The 18,595-nt window shown below is 42.2% G+C and overlaps 1 pseudogene; it reads left to right on the forward strand.

Moving 5' to 3' along the window:
• The first annotated feature begins 3,009 nt into the window (after positions 1-3,009).
• Positions 3,010-18,192, forward strand: LOC135567306 (uncharacterized; annotated as a pseudogene).
• Positions 18,193-18,595: the final 403 nt, after the last annotated feature.

Raw genomic sequence — 18,595 nt, forward strand, 5'->3', positions numbered from 1 at the left:
GGACGGCATAGGAACAGTGAGTTTTCTAGCTGAAAGTAAAAGTTCTGCCCTGCCTGTTCAGGGGCAGAACGACAGCTCGGGTTTGAACTTGCCACCTTCCGGTTACTAGTCCAACGCTCTAACCACTAGGCTACCCTGCCGCCCATGTGTTCCATGTATCAGGTAACTCATTATAACGGCACCACTGCAGACAGTCCTTTCTCACCATATATTACGACCCTTTGCTCCCCTGTTACCTTTGCTTTGTCAAAACAGGTCCTGATAACCTGGACTCACAGCACCAGTTGTTCTGTAAAACACCAGAAAGAATATCAATCTCACGTTTGATCCATAAAAACTTGAATACTCACCAAGCAGAGCTGTGTGTTTAAGCAATAAGGCCCAAGGAGGTGTGGTAACGCGGGGTGCCTGGACACAGCCTTTAGCCGTGGTGTATTGGCCATATATCACAAACCCCGAGGTGGGCGCCGATGACATAGATGTCGATTACAGGCAGCCCCACCTCCAGGTCGCAATTGTAAATGAGAACTTGTTCTCAACTTGCCTACCTGGTTAAATAAATAAAGGTGAAATAAATAAATAAAAACCTCTCCGATTCAGAGGGGCTGGGTTAAATGTGGAAGACACATTTCAGTTGAATGCATTCAGTTGAACAATTGACTAGGTATCCCTTATTCCCTTATTGCCTTATTCCCTTATTGCCTTATTCCCTTATTGCCTTATTCCCTTATTGCCTTATTCCCTTATTCCCTTATTGCCTTATTCCCTTATTCCTTATTGCCTTATTCCCTTTATTCCCTTATTGCCTTATTCCTTATTCCCTTATTGCCTTATTCCCTTATTTATTGCCTTATTCCTTATTGCCCTTTATTGCTATTGTAAACTGGTTACCATCGTAATTAGAGCATTAAATATAAATGTTTTGTCATACCCGTGTTATACGGTCCGATATACCACGGCTGTCAGCCAATCAATATTCAGGCTCGAACCACCCAGTTTATAATTCCAGGGCTGTGTCCAGGCACTTTAGCCGCGATGCATTATCGTGCCTAAGAACAGTTTGGGTTCTTAGCATATCGTAGCACAGGTATGACTCAATACCACAACTGTTCTATTTATGTTGGGAACCAGTTTATAACAGCAATAAGGTACCTCAGGGGTTTGTGGTACATGGTCAATACCACGGCGAATCAGATAGGCACACGGCTAAAGGCCTGGGTATCCAGGCACTCTGCGCTCCCAGGTGATATTTATTGATACAACGGGCATAAGAACAGCCCCCACCCGTGGTATATTGTCAATTAGGAACATGGAAAACAGAAAGGAAATACACAAAAACATTAGAACACCTGTTACCCTTAGCGCATCCACATCCCAGGTGATATTTATTGATAACAACGCTCTTTTCCACCCTTAGGTCTTCATCAGGCATCCACATCCCATCGGGCCTCTGCTTAAATATACGGGTGTACAAAACATTAGAACACCTGCTCTTTCCATGACATACCCTAGGTCTTCATCAGACATCCATATCCCATCGGCCTCGTTGTTTAAATATACGGGGTGTACAAAAACATTAGAACACTCTGCTCTTTCCATGACACAGACTGACCAGGTGAGTCCAGGTGAAAGCAGAAGGGAGTCCATGGATCCCTTATTGATGTCACTTGTTAAATCAAATCGAATCAAATGAATTTATATAGCCCTTCTTACATCAGCTAATATCTCAAAGTGCTGTACAGAAACCCAGCCTAAAACCCCAAACAGGAAGCAATGCAGGTGTAGAAGCAAGGTGGCTAGGAAAACTCCCTAGAAAGGCCAAAACCTAGGAAGAAACCTAGAGAGGAACCAGGCTATGAGGGTGGCCAGTCCTCTCTCTGGCTGTGCCGGGTGGAGATTATAACAGAACATGACCAAGATGTTCAAATGTTCATAAATGACCAGCATGGTCAAATAATAATAATCACAGTGGTTGTCGAGGTGCAACAGGTCAGCACGGCCAGGTGACTGGGGACAGCAAGGAGTCATCATGCCAGGTAGTCCTGAGGCAAGGTCCCAGGGCTCAGGTCCTCCGAGAGAGAGAAACAAAGAAAGAGAGAAAAAGAGAGAATTAGAGAGAGCATACTTATATTCACACAGGACACCTGATAAGACAGGAGAAATACTCCAGATATAACAGACTAACTCCTAGCCCCGCAACATAAACTACTGCAACTAAATTCCACTTCAATCAGTGTAGATGAATGGGAGGAGACAGGTTAAAAGATGTTTAAGTCTTGAGACAATTGTGGCATGGATTATGTACAGTGCCTTGCGAAAGTATTCTCCCCCTTGAACTTTGCGACCTTGCCACATTTCAGGCTTCAAACATAAAGATATAAAACTGTATTTTTTGTGAAGAATCAACAACAAGTGGGACACAATCATGAAGTGGAACGACATTTATTGATATTTCAAACTTTTAACAAATCAAAACTGAAAAATTGGGAGAAATACCTGATGTCCAGAGATGACAGCTGTGTGCCCAGGTCAGCAGCCGGTCCTTTATCCCTGTGGGAACGTAGACGTGCCTCGGGAGGACAGTTAGCGGGTGCGGGCTCCTGTCCAGAGCCTGGCGGACATCTACAGTCCCAGACTACAGGAGCTACGACTCGGGAGGATGGGATTATAGGCATTCTGGGACAGACCCTCTCCCAAATTGTAGAGACGGATAGGGCAGGGCCTTGGTGTTCTTAGAACCTGGGCGATAGGTCAGCGTGAAGTCAAATCTTGTGAAGAAAAGGGGCCCACCTTTTTTTTTTTACATCGACGGGGCCTGTAGCGGAGCGGTCGAGAGCTTCAAGTTCCTTGGTGTCCACATCACCAACAAACCATCATGGTCCAAACACAACAAGAAGGTTGTGAAGAGGACATTATCACCAAAAACCATCATGGTCCAAACACACCAAGAAGGTTGTGAAGAGGGCACGACCACGCCTTTTCCCCATCAGGAAACTGAAAAGATTTGGCATGGGTCCCCAGAGCCTCAAAAAGTTCTACAGCTGCACCATCGAGAGCATCCTGACCGGTTGCATCACCGCCTGGTATGGTAACTGCTCGGCATACGAACGCAAGGCGCACAGAGGGTGGTGCGACGCCCAGTACATCACTGGGGCCAACCTTCCTGCCATCCAGGACCTCAACCCAGGCGTTGTCAGAGGAAGGCCCAAAAATATTGTCAAAGACTCCAGTCATCCAAGTCAAAGACTGTTCTCTCTTACTACCGCCATAAGACTGAAGAACAATTAACAATTGTTTTTACACTGCTGCCACTCGCTGTTTATTATCTATGAATAGTCACTTTAGCCTGACCTACATGTTCAAATTGCTTCCATTAATAACTTGTTCACGCTACCACGCTCCCCTAGGGCACCCCACGCTCAACTAAAAGATGGCGCACAGAATGCAAAAATATTCTTAGAAATATTTAACCTCCACACATTAACAAGTCCAATAGCTCAAATGAAAGATAAACACCTTGTTCATCTACCCAGCGAGTCAGATTTCAAAATGTTTTTTACAAAACATAGCACATATTTATACAACCACCACCAAAGACACAGCCAATATATAGCCATTTTGTCGAACAAAAATATGCAATCACAAACGCAGGATTAAAAGAAAAATAATTCACTAACCTTTTGAAATCATCAGATGACAGTAATAGGACATGTTACACAGTACATTTATGTTTTTTTCAATAATATGCCATTTATATCCATAAATCACCGTTTAGCATTGACGTCATGTTCAGAAAATGCTAAACAATGTCCGGAGAAATTATATATAACTCCGCCAGATAACGCCTGATAACAAGCAATACACATCATAACCTTGACTAAATATACATGTTCTATAGTTAGAAAGATACACTGCTTCTTAATGCACCGCTTTTGTCACATTTATTTTTAATGTTACAGAAATCGTTTCATTTTTCAATAATCTGAGACAGCGCCAGACATAAGCAATATTTCTCCGCTATGTTGGAGTCAACAGAAACACAAAATTACAACATAAATATTCCCTTACCTTTGAGTATTCATCAGAATGTAGTGGAAGGACTCATACTTACGCGCAAAACAGCGTTTGGTTTCAAGTCGTGTATCTTTGTGTTAGCAAACGCATAAATTCCGGGAAGAAATGATCAAAATCCTAAAATTACATAAATTCAACTGGGGTAATGCTTTAGTTGCATCAAAAACTTCAAAATTACATATTATATGTAGACTAAACTGGTCAAACTAAGTGCAGAATCGACCACCTGTACCCCTTTAGTACCTGTTGTTATTAACGTACCCAAAATAATTCTCAACTCGGCACCTGTAACAGATCAAACTCACAAGAAACCTGTACTCCCGCGCATCGACTCGGCACTGTACTCCCCCACGCATTGACTCTGTACCTGTACCCCCGCGACTCTGTACCTGTACCCCGCGCATCGCACCTGTACCCCGTCGCATCGACTCCACGGGGTACCTGTACCCCGCGCATCGACTAAACCCTGTACCACTCATTGACCTGCATACCCCGCGCATCGACTCTGTACCTGTACCCCCAAGATCGACTCTGTACCTGTACCCCACAGATCGACTCTGTACCTGTACCCCGCGATCGACCTCACATTAACTCTGTACCTGTACCCCCGCCGCATCGACTCTGTACCTGTACCCTCACAAGATCGCTACCTGTACCCCCGCGCATGACCTCTGTACTCTGTACCCCACAGATCAACTGTACCCCGCATCGACTCCGGCACCTGTACCCACGCGCATCGACGGACCACTGCACTCGACTCTGTACTACCCCGCAAGCATCGACTCCGGTACCTGTACCCCCAAGATCGACCCGTACCTCACATCGACTCGGCACCTGTACCCCGCGCATCGACCTTCGGCACCACCCCGCAAGACGACCGGTACACTGCACCCTCACAGATCACCCGGTACCTGTCCCCGATCGCACTCGGACCTGTACCCCCGCGATCGACTGCACTGTACCCCCGCATCGACTCTGTACCTGTACCCCCACGCATCGACTCGGTACCTTTACCCCCCGCATCGACCGGTACCTGTACCCCGCATCGACCGGCACCTGTACCCCGCACGACCGGCACCTGTACCCCCCGCGCATCGACTCTGTACCTGACCGCATCGACTGGCACCTGTACCCCGCGCATCGACTCTGTGTACCTGCACCCTCGATCGCACGACTCTGTACCTGTACCCCGCAGATCGACTCTGTACCTGTACCCCGCGCATCGACTCGGTACCTGTACCCCCGCGCATCGACGGTACCTGTACCTGTACCCCTGTATGTTGCCTCGATTATTCACAGATCGACTCGGTACCTTTCTGACCCCGCGCCGAACTTGAGTTTATCGACCACCTGTAAATATTTGCTCGACTCACCTATTTTCTGAACTGCAGTGTTGGTTAAGGCATCGCTTGGTTAACCAGTACCCCGCGAGGAAGCATTTCACTGTAAGGTCTGTACACCACCTCTACCTTGTCACAACACAACTGATTGGTTCAAACGTCACAACACAACATTCAAACGCATTAAGAAGGATACAAATTCCACAAAATGAACTTTTAACAAGGCACACCTGTCAATTGAAATGCATTCCAGGTGACTACCTCATGAAGCTGGTTGAGAGAATGCCAAGACTGTGCAAAGCTGTCACAAGGCAAAGGGTGGCTACTTTGAAGAATCTCAAATATAAAATATTTATTTACAACTTTTTGTTGTCGGTCACTACATGTGTTCTTTCATAGTTTTGATGTCATCCATATTATTCTACAATGTAGAAAATAGTAAAAATGAAGAAAAACCCTTGAATGAGTAGGTGTGTCCAAACTTTTGACAGGTACTGTATGTAACCCCACAATTTCAACATTAGTGACAAGAAGGAAGTCATTTTTCTGAAGTATTTGCACAATATTTCGTTTGTTTCATTTGTGTGTGGTGGAGGACTGTTATCACGTTTCATCATTTGTCTCAACATATTGGTTTTAAGTCTGATGGACCTAGACATTGTGACTGACCTATAAAAGTATGGTGGAATATCACTAGTAAGTTTGTTTTATTCTCAAGTAGCTGCCTGTACTCCAGCACATCAAGTCTGTGAATATAAAACTAACAGCTTCTTCACCCAAAAAGGTGTATGCATATTAGAGGTCGACCGATTAATCGGAAGGGCCGATTTCTAAGTTTTCATAACGATTGGAAATCTGTATTTTTCGGCGCCGATTTGCCCGATTTCTTTTTATACCTTTATTTAACTGCAAGTCAGTTAGAACACATTCTTATTTTCAATGACGGCTCAGGAACAGTGGGTTAACTGGTCTAGGAACAGTGGGTTAACTGGTCTAGGAACAGTGGGTTAACTGGTCTAGGAACAGTGGGTTAAGTCTAGGAACAGTGGGTTAACCGGTCTAGGAACAGTGGGTTAACTGGTCTAGGAACAGTGGGTTAACTGGTCTAGGAACAGTGGGTTAACTGGTCTAGGAACAGTGGGTTAACTGGTCTAGGAACAGTGGGTTAACTGGTCTAAGGAACAGTGGGTTAACTGGTCTAGGAACAGTAGGAACAGTGGGTTAACTGCCTCGTTCAGCGGCAGAATGACAGATTTTCACCTTGTCAGCTCGGGATCCAATCTTGCAATCTTACAGTTGACTTGTCCAACGCACAACGACCTGCCTCTCTCTCGTTGCACTCCACAAGGAGACTGCCTGTTAGGCGAATGCAGTAAGCCAAGGTAAGTTGCTAGCTAGCATTAAACTTATCTTATAAAAACAATCAATCATAATCACTAGTTAACTACACATGGTTGATGAAATTACTAGATATTATCTAGCGTGTCCACGTTGCATATAATCTGACTGAGCATACAAGCGTACAAGCATCTAAGTATCTGACTGAGCGGTGGTAGGCAGAGGCAGGCCCAGTAAACACTCATTCAAACAGCACTTTGGTGCGTTTTGCCAGCAGCTCTTCCTTGTGCCAAGCATTGCGCTGTTTATGACTTTTTTAAGCCTATCAACTCCCGAGATGAGTTGATAGGCTTAAACCGAAGTGAAATGGCTAGCTAGATAGCGCACGCTAATTGTCGTTGTGTTGCTGGTTCGAGCCCAGGGAGGAGCGAGGAGCGAGATGGAAGCTATACTGTTACACTGGCAATACTAAAGTGCCTATAAGAACATCCAATAGTCATAAGGTTAATGAAATACAAATGGTATAGAGGGAAATAGTCCTATAATTCCTATAATAGCTACAACCTAAAACTTCTTACCTGGGAATATTGAAGACTCATGTTAAAAGGAACCACCAGCTTTCATATCTTCTCATGTTCTGAGCAAAGAACTGAAACGTTAGCTTTCTTACATGGCACATATTGCACTTTTACGTTCTTCTCCAACACTTTGTTTTTGCATTATTTAAACCAAATTGAACATGTTTCATTATTTATTTGAGGTTAAATTGGTTTTATTGATGTATTATATTAAGTAAGGAACACCTGAAATGGACAAAAAATGAATGGGAAGTCATTGGCACTGGACAAACCATATACACGGTGTCCAATACCACTCAATTCGGCATTGATTCGTTCAAAGTTGATTGGAAATACCAGGTGTAACACTTTAAATATCCAACAGGTGGCGAGCGCGCTCCTCCGTGGTTTTTCATATTGCAAATGTAACACAAGTCAACATCCAAAAGTACCATTTTTAAAAAGTGAAAAAAAAATCAAAAAACATATCACCCCCTTAAACCGTTTTTTGAAATTCTTTCGATTTTTTTTGGGTCAATTACACATGTGTAAGAACTGTATGAATATACTTTTGTCAACTTTTATTATCATATCATATCAATTATGGCACTTCCGGTTGGCACAGGAAGCTATAGGTAAACACATATCCTCATTGGGGTATGCTTTTACAGAATCCTGAGTTTTAAGTCCTTACGTTAAGAACTGACTGATTTACACAGGGTTGAATGCACTATTTCTATCAAACTGCAGGATGGGTATGGATATACACGTTTAGGGTGATTTTAACCACTTCCGGTTGCTACAGGAAGCTTAGAATCGACACAGGTAGACCTCATAGTGGCCTGATGGACTGTCATTGAAGACAGGTTCATAAGGCATTCATAACCACATAGGCTTCAGGTTGACTTTAGAGGAGCAGGCAATGTATTCCTATGGGGAGAGATGTCATTGTAATCTGTGAGATCAAAAATCCCTGTTTAACTGTTAAGGGTTAATACCACACGGTCAAGGTTAGGCTTGCACAGATCGGGAGGACCTTAGGATCGTACCTGAGGTCGAATTGTGCTTCTCACCCTAACGGTTCTTTCACTGTCACCCAAAAGCAAATGACATTTAGGGCCAGGCTTCATTTTGGGCCTACGTTTTTTCACGGTCGCTGCACTCAGAGCGAGCTACGGTGAAGCGGGCATCTGCTGGAATCCCGGCACGGCCTTGAGAAATGGAAATGCCATTGCAGGCTCTGTGTGTCTTTAAGCACCGCACTTTGTCACTCCATCCTTGCTGTGTGTGTGTGTGTCTGTGTGTGTGTGTGTATTTCTGTGTGTGTGTGTGTGTGCGTGTGTGTGTGTGTGTGACAGAGAGCTTTTCTTTGACATCTGTTGGGAGAAATGACTGACTTACAGTTCATGGGGGTTGCCTAATCACACATATGAAGTTTTGAAACGATCTGACCTTTATTAACCCTTCGAAACAGCCCCTATGACATCATTTTAAGACACTTCCGGTTTACACAGGAAAGCTGAAAGCGACCTCTAATGCGTATTATAAGATGTGTGCATGAAGTGTCTTATGTTACAGGTCAGAGGTCGTATTCCTGTTGTCACTCTGAAATACATCAAGCAGAGATACTTGTGGAATGGATTAGGTCAGAGGTCAGAGGTCATATTCCTGTTGTCACTCTGAAATACATCGAAGTAGATACTTAGTGTGGAATGGATTAGGTCAGAGGTCGTATTCCTGTTGTCACTCTGAAATACATCGAAGTAGATACTTAGTGTGGAATGGATTAGGTCAGAGGTCGTATTCCTGTTGTCACTCTGAAATACATCGAAGTAGATACTTAGTGTGGAATGGATTAGGTCAGAGATCAGAGGTCATATTCCTGTTGTCACTCTGAAATACATCGAAGTGCAGATACTTAGTGTGGAATGGATTAGGTCAGAGGTTATTCCTGTTGTCACTCTGAAATACATCGGAAGAGATACTTAGTGTGGAATGGATTAGGTCAGATATTCCTGTTGTCACTCTGAAATACATCGAAGTAGATACTTAGTGTGAATGGATTAGGTCAGAGATCAGAGGTCATATTCCTGTTGTCACTCTGAAATACATCGAAGTAGATACTTTAGTGTGGAATGGATTAGGTCCGGGATCTTTAACCACTGGTAGTAATGTCATGTGATCTCCCTGACCAATCAGCTATGAAGACTGACAAATACAGTAACACAAATTGTGCAATGACTTTTGACATCCTGGAGTGGTGGACTCCCTGTCTCACAGTATATTTAAGGCTCAGACGTCATGCTGTATTGTCACTGGGTGTGCACCGTGAGTATCTGTGAGTATCTGTGCTGTATCTGTATCTGTGCTGTATCTGTGAGTACATGTGAGTATCTGTGAGTATCTGTGCTGTATCTGTAGTATCTGTGCTGTATCTGTATCTGTGCTGTATCTGTGAGTATCTGTGAGTATCTGTGAGTCATGTGAGTATCTGTGAGTATCTGTGTCTGTATCTGTATCTGTGCTGTATCTGTAATCTGTATCTGTATCTGTGAGTATCTGTGCTGTATCTGTATCTGTGCTGTATCTGTGCTGTATCTGTGCTGTATCTGTATCTGTATCTGTATCTGTGCTGTATCTGTGCTGTATCTGTATCTGTGCTGTATCTGTATCTGTATCTGTGCTGTATCTGTATCTGTATCTGTATCTGTGCTGTATCTGTGCTGTATCTGTATCTGTGCTGTATCTGTATCTGTATCTGTATCTGTATCTGTATCTGTATCTGTGCTGTATCTGTATCTGTGCTGGGATCTTCCTGAGAATCTGTGCTGTATCTGTATCTGTGCTGTATCTGTATCTGTATCTGTGCTGTATCTGTATGTATCTGTATCTGTGCATCTGTGGTATCTGTATCTGTGCTGTATCTGTATCTGTATCTGTATCTGTATCTGTATCTGTATCTGTGCTGTATCTGTATCTGTGCTGTATCTGTATCTGTATCTGTGATCTGTATCTGTGCTGTATCTGTATCTGTGCTGTATCTGTATCTGTGCTGTATCTGTATCTGTATCTGCTGATCTGTATCTGTGCTGTATCTGTATCTGTGCTGTATCTGTATCTGTATCTGTGCTGTATCTGTATCTGTATCTGTATCTGTATCTGTGCTGTATCTGTATCTGTGCTGTATCTGTATCTGTGCTGTATCTGTATCTGTGCTGTATCTGTATCTGTGCTGTATCTGTATCTGTATCTGTGCTGTATCTGTATCTGTGTATCTGTATCTGTATCTGTGCTGTATCTGTATCTGTATCTGTGCTGTATCTGTGTATCTGTATCTGTGCTGTATCTGTATCTGTATCTGTATCTGTGCTGTATCTGTATGTATCTGTATCTGTGCTGTATCTCTGTATCTGTGCTGTATCTGTATCTGTATCTGTATCTGTATCTGTATCTGTATCTGTGCTGTATCTGTATCTGTATCTGTGCTGTATCTGTATCTGTATCTGTATCTGTATCTGTGCTGTATCTGTATCTGTATCTGTGCTGTATCTGTATCTGTATCTGTATCTGTGCTGTATCTGTATCTGTGCTGTATCTGTATCTGTATCTGTATCTGTGCTGTATCTGTATCTGTATCTGTGCTGTATCTGTATCTGTATCTGTGCTGTATCTGTATCTGTATCTGTATCTGTGCTGTATCTGCTGTATCTGTATCTGTATCTGTGCTGTATCTGTATCTGTGCTGTATCTGTGTTGTATCTGTATCTGTATCTGTGCTGTATCTGTATCTGTGCTGTATCTGTATCTGTATCTGTATCTGTGTATCTGTATCTGTATCTGTGCTGTATCTCTATCTGTATCTGTATCTGTATCTGTATCTGTGCTGTATCTGTATCTGTGCTGTATCTGTATCTGTATCTGTATCTGTGCTGTATCAGTATCTGTATCTGTATCTGTATCTGTGCTGTATCTGTATCTGTATCTGTATCTGTATCTGTGCTGTATCTGTATCTGTATCTGTATCTGTATCTGTGCTGTATCTGTATCTGTGCTGTATCTGTGCTGTATCTGTATCTGTATCTGTATCTGTATCTGTATCTGTATCTGTGCTGTATCTGTATCTGTGCTGTATCTGTGCTGTATCTGTATCTGTATCTGTATCTGTGCTGTATCTGTATCTGTATCTGTGCTGTATCTGTATCTGTGCTGTATCTGTATCTGTATCTGTATCTGTATCTGTGCTGTATCTGTATCTGTGCTGTATCTGTATCTGTATCTGTGCTGTATCTGTATCTGTGCTGTATCTGTGCTGTATCTGTATCTGTATCTGTGCTGTATCTGTATCTGTATCTGTATCTGTATCTGTGCTGTATCTGTATCTGTATCTGTATCTGTGCTGTATCTGTGCTGTATCTGTATCTGTGCTGTATCTGTGCTGTATCTGTATCTGTGCTGTATCGGTATCTGTATCTGTGCTGTATCTGTGCTGTATCTGTATCTGTGAGTATCTGTATCTGTGCTGTATCTGTGCTGTATCTGTATCTGTGAGTATCTGTATCTGTGCTGTATCTGTGAGTATCTGTATCTGTGCTGTATCTGTATCTGTGAGTATCTGTATCTGTGCTGTATCTGTATCTGTGCTGTATCTGTGCTGTATCTGTGCTGTATCTGTATCTGTATCTGTGCTGTATCTGTATCTGTGAGTATCTGTATCTGTGCTGTATCTGTATCTGTGAGTATCTGTATCTGTGCTGTATCTGTATCTGTATCTGTGCTGTATCTGTGCTGTATCTGTATCTGTATCTGTGCTGTATCTGTATCTGTATCTGTGCTGTATCTGTATCTGTGCTGTATCTGTATCTGTGAGTATCTGTATCTGTGCTGTATCTGTATCTGTGCTGTATCTGTGCTGTATCTGTGCTGTATCTGTATCTGTATCTGTGCTGTATCTGTATCTGTGCTGTATCTGTATCTGTATCTGTGCTGTATCTGTATCTGTATCTGTGCTGTATCTGTATCTGTGCTGTATCTGTATCTGTATCTGTGCTGTATCTGTATCTGTATCTGTATCTGTGCTGTATCTGTGCTGTATCTGTATCTGTGCTGTATCTGTATCTGTGCTGTATCTGTATCTGTATCTGTATCTGTATCTGTATCTGTGCTGTATCTGTATATCTGTATCTGTATCTGTGCTGTATCTGTATCTGTGCTGTATCTGTATCTGTATCTGTGCTGTATCTGTATCTGTGCTGTATCTGTGCTGTATCTGTATCTGTGCTGTATCTGTATCTGTATCTGTGCTGTATCTGTATCTGTATCTGTGCTGTATCTGTATCTGTATCTGTGCTGTATCTGTATCTGTATCTGTATCTGTGCTGTATCTGTATCTGTATCTGTATCTGCATTCTATCTGTGCTGTATCTGTGCTGTATCTGTGCTGTATCTGTATCTGTGCTGTATCTGTATCTGTATCTGTATCTGTGCTGTATCTGTATTCTCTATCTGTGCTGTATCTGTATCTGTATCTGTGCTGTATCTGTATCTGTGCTGTATCTGTATCTGTGCTGTATCTGTATCTCTATCTGTGCTGTATCTGTATCTGTATCTGTGCTGTATCTGTATCTGTATCTGTATCTGTGCTGTATCTGTATCTGTGCTGTATCTGTATCTGTATCTGTATCTGTGCTGTATCTGTATCTGTATCTGTATCTGTGCTGCTGTATCTGTATCTGTGCTGTATCTGTATCTGCTGTATCTGTATCTGTATCTGTATCTGTGTATCTGTATCTGTGCTGTATCTGTGCTGTATCTGTATCTGTGCTGTATCTGTATCTGTATCTGTGCTGTATCTGTGCTGTATCTGTGCTGTATCTGTATCTGTGCTGTATCTGTATCTGTATCTGTATCTGTATCTGTGCTGTATCTGTCTGTATCTGTATCTGTGCTGTATCTGTGCTGTATCTGTGCTGTATCTGTGCTGTATCTGTATCTGTATCTGTATCTGTGCTGTATCTGTATCTGTATCTGTATCTGTATCTGTATCTGTGCTGTATCTGTATTGCATCTGTATCTGTATCTGTATCTGTGCTGTATCTGTATCTGTGCTGTATCTGTATCTGTATCTGTATCTGTCTGTATCTGCTGTATCTGTATCTGTATCTGTGCTGTATCTGTATCTGTGCTGTATCTGTATCTGTATCTGTATCTCTATCTGTGCTGTATCTGTATCTGTATCTGTGCTGTATCTGTATCTGTGCTGTATCTGTATCTGTGAGTATCTGTATCTGTATCTGTATCTGTGCTGTATCTGTATCTGTGCTGTATCTGTGCTGTATCTGTATCTGTATCTGTATCTGTGCTGTATCTGTATCTGTATCTGTGCTGTATCTGTATCTGTATCTGTGCTGTATCTGTATCTGTATCTGTGAGTATCTGTATCTGTATCTGTATCTGTATCTGTGCTGTATCTGTATCTGTGCTGTATCTGTATCTGTATCTGTATCTGTGCTGTATCTGTATCTGTATGCTGTATCTGTATCTGTATCTGTGCTGTATCTGTATCTGTGCTGTATCTGTATCTGTATCTGTGCTGTATCTGTATCTGTGCTGTATCTGTATCTGTGCTGTATCTGTATCTGTATCTGTGCTGTATCTGTATCTGTATCTGTGAGTATCTGTATCTGTCTGTATCTGTATCTGTATCTGTATCTGTATCTGTGCTGTATCTGTATCTGTATCTGTCTGTATCTGTATCTGTATCTGTCTGTATCTGTATCTGTGCTGTATCTGTATCTGTATCTGTATCTGTATCTGTGCTGTATCTGTATCTGTGCTGTATCTGTATCTGTGAGTATCTGTATCTGTATCTGTGCTGTATCTGTGCTGTATCTGTATTCGTATCTGTATCTGTGCTGTATCTGTATCTGTGCTGTATCTGTATCTGTACTGTATTTGTATCTGTATCTGTATCTGCTGTATCTGTGCTGTATCTGTATCTGTGTATCTGTATCTGTATCTGTATCTGTGCTGTATCTGTATCTGTATCTGTATCTGTATCTGTGCTGTATCTGTATCTGTGCTGTATCTGTATCTGTATCTGTATCTGTATCTGTGCTGTATCTGTATCTGTATCTGTGCTGTATCTGTATCTGTATCTGTATCTGTATCTGTATCTGTATCTGTGCTGTATCTGCTGTATCTGTATCTGTATCTGTGCTGTATCTGTGCTGTATCTGTGCTGTATCTGTGCTGTATCTGTATCTGTATCTGTGCTGTATCTGTATCTGTGCTGTATCGTATCTGTATCTGTATCTGTGCTGTATCTGTGCTGTATCTTTGCTGTATCTGTATCTGTCTGTATGCTGTATCTGTATCTGTGCTGTATCTGTATCTGTATCTGTGCTGTATCTGTGAGTATCTGTATCTGTATCTGTATCTGTGCTGTATCTGTATCTGTATCTGTGCTGTATCTGTATCTGTGCTGTATCTGTATCTGTATCTGTATCTGTGCTGTATCTGTATCTGTGCTGTATCTGTGCTGTATCTGTATCTTGCTGTATCTGTGCTGTATCTGCTGTATCTGTATCTGTATCTGTATCTGTGCTGCTGTATCTGTGCTGTATCTGTATCTGTATCTGTGCTACCTGTATCTGTGCTGTATCTGTATCTGTATCTGCTGTATCTGTATCTGTATCTGTGCTGTATCTGTATCTGTATCTGTGCTGTATCTGTATCTGTATCTGTGCTGTATCTGTATCTGTATCTGTATCTGTGCTGTATCTGTATCTGTGCTGTATCTGTATCTGTGCTGTATCTGTATCTGTATCTGTGCTGTATCTGTATCTGTGCTGTATCTGTATCTGTGCTGTATCTGTATCTGTATCTGTATCTGTATCTGTATCTGTGCTGTATCTGTGCTGTATCTGTGTGATCTGTATCTGTATCTGTATCTGCTGTATCTGTATCTGTATCTGTGCTGTATCTGTATCTGTATCTGTGCTGTATCTGTATCTGTATCTGTGCTGTATCTGTATCTGTGCTGTATCTGTATCTGTGCTGTATCTGTGCTGTATCTGTATCTGTGCTGTATCTGTATCTGTATCTGTATCTGTGCTGTATCTGTATCTGTATCTGTGCTGTATCTGTATCTGTGCTGTATCTGTATCTGTATCTGTATCTGTGCTGTATCTGTGCTGTATCTTTGCTGTATCTGTGCTGTATCTGTGAGTATCTGTATCTGTATCTGTGCTGTATCTGTGCTGTATCTGTATCTGTATCTGTGCTGTATCTGTGCTGTATCTGCTGTATCTGTATCTGTGTATCTGTATCTGTATCTGTATCTGTGCTGTATCTGTATCTGTGTATCTGTATCTGTGCTGTGTATCTGTATCTGTGCTGTATCTGTATCTGTGTATCTGTATCTGTATCTGTGTATCTGTATCTGTGCTGTATCTGTATCTGTATCTGTATCTGTGCTGTATCTGTATCTGTATCTGTGCTGTATCTGTATCTGTATCTGTGCTGTATCTGTATCTGTGCTGTATCTGTATCTGTATCTGTATCTGTGCTGTATCTGTATCTGATAGGTATCTGTATCTGTGCTGTATCTGTATCTGTGCTGTATCTGTATCTGTATCTGTGCTGTATCTGTATCTGTGCTGTATCTATTTCTGTATCTGTATCTGTGCTGTATCTGTATCTGTGAGTATCAGTATCTGTATCTGTATCTGTATCTGTGCTGTATCTGTATCTGTGCTGTAGATAACATCTGTGAGTATCTGTGGTTACTGAATCTGTGCTGTATCTGGAGTATCAAATATCTGTAGATTCTGTATCTGTGAGTATCTGGTTACTAAGTATGTATCTGTATCTGTGCTGTAAAAATGGCATGTTTCTAACGCATTTCCACTTCCACATGGTTACTAAATGGAGACAATAATGGAACAATACTGTAGATTCCCATGGTTACTAAATGGAGACAATACCTTAGATTCCACATGGTTACTAAATGGAGACACTGTAGATTCCACATGGTTACTAAATGGAGACAATACTGTAGATTCCATGGTTACTAAATGGAGACAATACCATAGATTCCACATGGTTACTAAATGGAGACAATACTGTAGATTCCACATGGTTACTAAATGAGACAATACTGTAGATTCCACATGGTTACTAAATGGAGACAATACTGTAGATTCCACATGGTTACTAAATGGAGACAATACTGTAGATTCCACATGGATGCTAAAATGGAGACAATACTGTAGATTCCATGGATGCTAAATGGAGACAATACTGTAGATTCCACATGGATGCTAAATGGAGACAATACTGTAGATTCCACATGGATGCTAAAATGGTTATTTGAACTGTTCTTGTGCTTCACGCGTTAACCACTGAAATACACAGTGATGACTTCGTTTTTTCTATTTATATGATATTCATTAAAAAACGCCGTAATGGCTCAATTGATTAGTTAATGAAAAAAGAGACGTTTTAAGGTATCCTAAACATTTCCACAATGTAAGAATGTTCATGTCTATAGACATTTTGACCACATGTTCAGTTTGACCAAAATACGCAGAATGTAGAACTATATTGAGCATACTTCTGTTTCTTTAGAAGGAAATGCTTTTAGATTTGAGTAAAGATGCATAATTGAGGTCAAAACTAGACCTGTTTTAAAGAATCATGACTGGGATCTTAGATGCTATAGATCTAAAACAGCTATTTCACTTTTTTCTGAGTGTAGGAACACAACAGGAAAATATTAAGGACCTTGAACTTGGAATCTGAAGAACCCTGCCATTCACTAGTTCCTGCAACAACAAGCACCAATCAAGGATGGCTGAGAAAAACTCACACAATGGTTAGGACGACATCCCATCACTGGAGCATCGTTCAAACCCTACAATGTTACGGACGACATCCCATCCACTTGGAGCATCGCAAACCTCTACAATGTTACGGACGATATCCCATCCACTGAGCACGCAAACCTCTACAATGTTACGGACGACATCCCATCCACTTGGAGCATCGTTGACACCGTCGTCCAGTGGACAACATTTTCCATCGGTTTTCCTCTGATCTGTCTGTCCATTTATGCCATGTACTTTCCTGATCCAGAGCTGGGATCATATCGCTCAGTCTATGTTATCAACCTTCTTATTGCAGATCTCATTCAGATCTGCACGAGGCCGTTCAACCTGTCTGGTACCTGGACATTTATTGTAATGTTGATTGAATTCTTTGGTATTAGTGCGAGCATCGGTTTCATGGTATGTGTTGCTCTGGAGAGATATCTTGTGATTGCATTTCCTCTCTGGTACCGTTTTCGCCGTAACATCAAATACTGCCGTAATGTCCTCCGTCATCTGGGTTATCCTTTCCTCCAGATCTCCATGTTCTACCTCATGCCGACTCTCGAGATGAAACCTGATTCTGTTTGCAGTTAACCTCCTCATACCCTTTCCATTGCTCGTATTCTTCCTCGCGGGCACGTTGAAACTACCTGTCCGTCTCCATCTCTGTGCCGGCTGTCGAACGGGAGACGTTATTGACACCCTGGCCCTTGTACTGGGCAGTCACAGTCTGTTCCTACCCCTCATCATACAATATCTGATATCAGGGGTAACAGGCCATCACAATGTAGAGATCGGGACACTCTTTGAGAGATTCAGCCCCCTTGTGGATCCCTTTACTCTACGTGTTCATGAGAAAGGGAGCTAGGACACTCTGGCCTTCCCCTGCTTCGCAAGCTGATGGGTGACGAGGAGCAGAGTCTGAGTCTAACACTATGACCATGACTGATAGAGCAGAGTCAGGTCACCAACACTATGACCATGACTGAGAGTGTAGTAGAAGGCTCCAGGTAGGACACAGATGCAGACATGACTGTATCTGTCCGACTCACTGTGTATAACTCCTATCAACTCCTTGTTCAAATTATCGGATCGGAACGACTTTAATGGTGTGTGGCCTTGTTCTTTCTTTTGTTAAAATTATACCTTTACATTTAAGTCATTTAGCAGACGCTCTATCCAGAGCGACTTACAAATTGGTGCATTCACCTTAAATTATACCTTACGGGCCTCCCGAGTGGCGCAGTGGTCAAGGCGTCACTACAGACCCGGTTTGATTCCAGGCTGTGCCATAACCGGCCGACTGGAGTCCCAAGTTACCGGCACAATTTTCCCAGCATTGTCCGGGTTAGGGAGGGTTTGACCAAGGGGAGATTTACTTGGCTCATCACACTCTGACTCCTTGTGGCGGCCCGAG

This window comes from Oncorhynchus nerka, unplaced genomic scaffold (assembly GCF_034236695.1).
Source record: "Oncorhynchus nerka isolate Pitt River unplaced genomic scaffold, Oner_Uvic_2.0 unplaced_scaffold_2172, whole genome shotgun sequence".
In the NCBI taxonomy this organism is placed as follows: Eukaryota; Metazoa; Chordata; class Actinopteri; order Salmoniformes; family Salmonidae; genus Oncorhynchus; species Oncorhynchus nerka.